Here is a 5,000-nt window from a genome sequence, read left to right as displayed (position 1 = left end):
CCACCATTGCGCAGATCAGGCACCAACACCCACACATGTCCTATACAACGGTGCACCCAACATCACAATAGTACCTCCTGTCACAGCGCACAAACAATGACATGAGTCAAAGACACAGGTCTGACACAAGCATAGAATTGGAGCGCCGCCTCTAATAAGCCAAAGGTGCATCCTGACGTGACAAATCTGATCATGTCACAAGCATTCACTTACTATAATCACTATCAACGAACCTGCCGCCCCCGCCCCCCCCTACACCTTTCCTTACAACAACGTGTAACCTAACCTAACCTAACCTATGTTGTACCTTAACCTAACCTATGTTGTACCTTAACCTAACCTATGTTGTACCTTAACCTAACCTATGTTGTACCTTAACCTAACCTATGTTGTGCCTTAACCTAACCTATGTTGTGCCTTAACCTAACCTATGTTGTGCCTTAACCTAACCTATGTTGTGCCTTAACCTAACCTATGTTGTGCCTTAACCTAACCTATGTTGTGCCTTAACCTAACCTATGTTGTGCCTTAACCTAACCTACGTTGTGCCTTAACCTAACCTACGTTGTGCCTTAACCTAACCCATGTTGTGCCTTAACCTAACCCATGTTGTGCCTTAACCTAACCCATGTTGTGCCTTAACCTAACCCATGTTGTGCCTTAACCTAACCCATGTTGTGCCTTAACCTAACCCATGTTGTGCCTTAACCTAACCCATGTTGTGCCTTAACCTAACCCATGTTGTGCCTTAACCTAACCCATGTTGTGCCTTAACCTAACCCATGTTGTGCCTTAACCTAACCCATGTTGTGCCTTAACCTAACCCATGTTGTGCCTTAACCTAACCCATGTTGTGCCTTAACCTAACCCATGTTGTGCCTTAACCTAACCCATGTTGTGCCTTAACCTAACCCATGTTGTGCCTTAACCTAACCCATGTTGTGCCTTAACCTAACCCATGTTGTGCCTTAACCTAACCCAAGTTGTGCCTTAACCTAACCCATGTTGTGCCTTAACCTAACCCATGTTGTGCCTTAACCTAACCCATGTTGTGCCTTAACCTAACCCATGTTGTGCCTTAACCTAACCCATGTTGTGCCTTAACCTAACCCATGTTGTGCCTTAACCTAACCCATGTTGTGCCTTAACCTAACCCATGTTGTGCCTTAACCTAACCTATGTTGTGCCTTAACCTAACCTATGTTGTGCCTTAACCTAACCCATGTTGTGCCTTAACCTAACCCATGTTGTGCCTTAACCTAACCCATGTTGTGCCTTAACCTAACCCATGTTGTGCCTTAACCTAACCCATGTTGTGCCTTAACCTAACCCATGTTGTGCCTTAACCTAACCCATGTTGTGCCTTAACCTAACCCATGTTGTGCCTTAACCTAACCCATGTTGTGCCTTAACCTAACCCATGTTGTGCCTTAACCTAACCCATGTTGTGCCTTAACCTAACCCATGTTGTGCCTTAACCTAACCCATGTCGTGCCTTAACCTAACCCACGTCGTGCCTTAACCTAACCCACGTTGTCGCCTAACGTAACCCACGTTGTCGCCTAAACCTGCTCTGTAATTGTTATACGACTCGTTCAATTAGTGTAGTGTTGCCCACCCGCAACCCTCGCAATATAGTTCGCTACTCGCACTCCCCGCTCCCCTGTGTATCGCTTCATGTTAAACACCTTGCAAGTCTTGCTCACTTTCCACATGCTCCTGCTGTACACTGTAATGTGGATGGCAGCAGGACGTACATGCCGCCCCTCCCCACGTCCCCACCTTGCCCCCTGCCTTCGCAAGCTGGTTGGTGAGAACTTTGCATGTTCAATGCCCTCCGCATGCGACGTACTCAGGCTACGTTGTGGTGCGGCCTGTGTCAACTGTCCGCTAATGTCGTACGCGTAAACCACAATCTGTACTGCACATTCGTCCTTATGTACTGAATGATACATCGTGGCACATGTGTGACCGTACAACGACTGCGCCCAAAAACGGCGGACCATACAGTGCAAATATTGTGCACGCAGCTACGTGTCGTCTCCCTATGAGAGCTGGATTGCAGTGTGGTACGCCATAGAGACGTGTGGGAGGAACGGACGCCGTGGATGGCGATCAGCATGAGCTGTCTGTTGATGTATTCGGACCTAGTCGTCTCTCCTCACACACCGTGATGGCATGGTGCACCGCGTTCCATATCTGCGACATGCTACAGAGGCCGGTTGACAGTCGTTCGAGCAATGGACATCGCATACGTACGGGGGCCACCTTCCACGTATTGTCTAGGCGTGCACATTTTGTTGCGTGTATGTGGGCAGACGTAGTGTGGCGTGACACCTGACACAGGCATGCAATAATCGTGGAAGTTGCAAATGGCGATGGACGCCTGCGTTTTCTGGTGAAGTTACGCAAATGAACAAATGGTAACCTGTTGTGGTGCGGTTGTTCTCGCTAGGGGTGAATCGGTGATGGCGACGATAGGTTGAGGTACTAACCGGTTGTTCCAGCGATACCCACCATGCCGACGAAACTGAACGGCATCTGGGTGTGAAGCGATACGCGGCGGTGGCTGGGTGGGACCGTCCCCGGCCGGTGAGGGGGCGCCTCCCGGCGTGCTGGCCGCGCGGTGCGTGGGCGCACGCGCTACAGCCGGCTGGTGGGGGCGGCCAGTGGCAGGCGCGCCGGCCGACGGACGCGGCAGGCGTCGCAGCTGCGCGCCGGCGCACCCTGCGCGCGGCGCCGTGCGGCCAAAGTAGGTCCTCGCGGGCCCGGTGCGAAGCGCGGTGGACATCTTCAGTGTGCTGGTCCGATTGAGGACTGTGTGCGTTGAGGATGCGCTGCCGCCCGGCGCTCGGCGCCGCGACGCCGTCTGCTGCTCGGTCGCCCCAGCGGTTCTCGCTGGTGGTTTGTATCGCAGCTGTGCGGATGTGTTGGCGCGTGCGCTGTGCTGGGAGAGTTCGCTTCGGCACCCAAGTGGGGCTTTTGTCCTTCTGTGGCGCTGGCGTTGGAGCTGCCGGTCACCGTAGGTGGCGCGTGTTGTCTCCCGCCGGCAATGCCACGACAGCACGCTCCCGGGCCTCTGTCGGCAGCGGCAAGCTCAGTTGGGAGCACGGGTGGTCGCACCGAAAGCGTCTACTCGCCTAACTCCGGGCGATTGCGCCTCTCTCGAACCCGACCAAGTACTTGGGACGGCGCTGCGCGCCGCCGGGACCTGAGAGGGTTTCGAGGTGTATTGTGCAGGGGAGCTCAGCCTCCTCCTGTTTGCAGAATGATTGAGCGGACGCTTGCGTGTTCGCGCGGGCCCCCGGGACACACTCCCGGGCGGCCGGCTGCTCAGCTCTAGTTGACGCAGCTCCCTGGTTGATCCTGCCAGTAGTCATATGCTTGTCTCAAAGATTAAGCCATGCATGTCTCAGTACAAGCCGCATTAAGGTGAAACCGCGAATGGCTCATTAAATCAGTTATGGTTCCTTAGATCGTACCCACGTTACTTGGATAACTGTGGTAATTCTAGAGCTAATACATGCAAACAGAGTCCCGACCAGAGATGGAAGGGACGCTTTTATTAGATCAAAACCAATCGGTCGGCTCGTCCGGTCCGTTTGCCTTGGTGACTCTGAATAACTTTGGGCTGATCGCACGGTCCTCGTACCGGCGACGCATCTTTCAAATGTCTGCCTTATCAACTGTCGATGGTAGGTTCTGCGCCTACCATGGTTGTAACGGGTAACGGGGAATCAGGGTTCGATTCCGGAGAGGGAGCCTGAGAAACGGCTACCACATCCAAGGAAGGCAGCAGGCGCGCAAATTACCCACTCCCGGCACGGGGAGGTAGTGACGAAAAATAACGATACGGGACTCATCCGAGGCCCCGTAATCGGAATGAGTACACTTTAAATCCTTTAACGAGTATCTATTGGAGGGCAAGTCTGGTGCCAGCAGCCGCGGTAATTCCAGCTCCAATAGCGTATATTAAAGTTGTTGCGGTTAAAAAGCTCGTAGTTGGATTTGTGTCCCACGCTGTTGGTTCACCGCCCGTCGGTGTTTAACTGGCATGTATCGTGGGACGTCCTGCCGGTGGGGCGAGCCGAAGGCGTGCGACCGCCCCGTGCGTGCTCGTGCGTCCCGAGGCGGACCCCGTTGAAATCCTACCAGGGTGCTCTTTATTGAGTGTCTCGGTGGGCCGGCACGTTTACTTTGAACAAATTAGAGTGCTTAAAGCAGGCAAGCCCGCCTGAATACTGTGTGCATGGAATAATGGAATAGGACCTCGGTTCTATTTTGTTGGTTTTCGGAACCCGAGGTAATGATTAATAGGGACAGGCGGGGGCATTCGTATTGCGACGTTAGAGGTGAAATTCTTGGATCGTCGCAAGACGAACAGAAGCGAAAGCATTTGCCAAGTATGTTTTCATTAATCAAGAACGAAAGTTAGAGGTTCGAAGGCGATCAGATACCGCCCTAGTTCTAACCATAAACGATGCCAGCCAGCGATCCGCCGCAGTTCCTCCGATGACTCGGCGGGCAGCCTCCGGGAAACCAAAGCTTTTGGGTTCCGGGGGAAGTATGGTTGCAAAGCTGAAACTTAAAGGAATTGACGGAAGGGCACCACCAGGAGTGGAGCCTGCGGCTTAATTTGACTCAACACGGGAAACCTCACCAGGCCCGGACACCGGAAGGATTGACAGATTGATAGCTCTTTCTTGATTCGGTGGGTGGTGGTGCATGGCCGTTCTTAGTTGGTGGAGCGATTTGTCTGGTTAATTCCGATAACGAACGAGACTCTAGCCTGCTAACTAGTCGCGTGACATCCTTCGTGCTGTCAGCGATTACTTTTCTTCTTAGAGGGACAGGCGGCTTCTAGCCGCACGAGATTGAGCAATAACAGGTCTGTGATGCCCTTAGATGTTCTGGGCCGCACGCGCGCTACACTGAAGGAATCAGCGTGTCTTCCTAGGCCGAAAGGTCGGGGTAACCCGCTGAACCTCCTTCGTGCTAGG

General features: G+C 53.1%; 1 non-coding gene across 1 annotated transcript in view; it reads left to right on the top strand.

Annotated features, from left to right (window-relative positions):
- The first annotated feature begins 3,353 nt into the window (after window positions 1–3,353).
- Window positions 3,354–5,000, top strand: part of LOC124733119 — a 1,909-nt gene continuing 262 nt past the window's right edge. Inside the window, exon 1 of the ribosomal RNA XR_007008921.1 lies at window positions 3,354–5,000. This exon is cut by the window's right edge and continues 262 nt beyond it. This is a non-coding gene — a ribosomal RNA (small subunit ribosomal RNA).

This window comes from Schistocerca piceifrons, unplaced genomic scaffold (assembly GCF_021461385.2).
Source record: "Schistocerca piceifrons isolate TAMUIC-IGC-003096 unplaced genomic scaffold, iqSchPice1.1 HiC_scaffold_1381, whole genome shotgun sequence".
Taxonomy (NCBI): Eukaryota; Metazoa; Arthropoda; class Insecta; order Orthoptera; family Acrididae; genus Schistocerca; species Schistocerca piceifrons.
The sequence above is the reverse complement of the archived record's forward strand: the minus strand, read 5'-3'. Positions and strand labels throughout refer to the sequence as shown.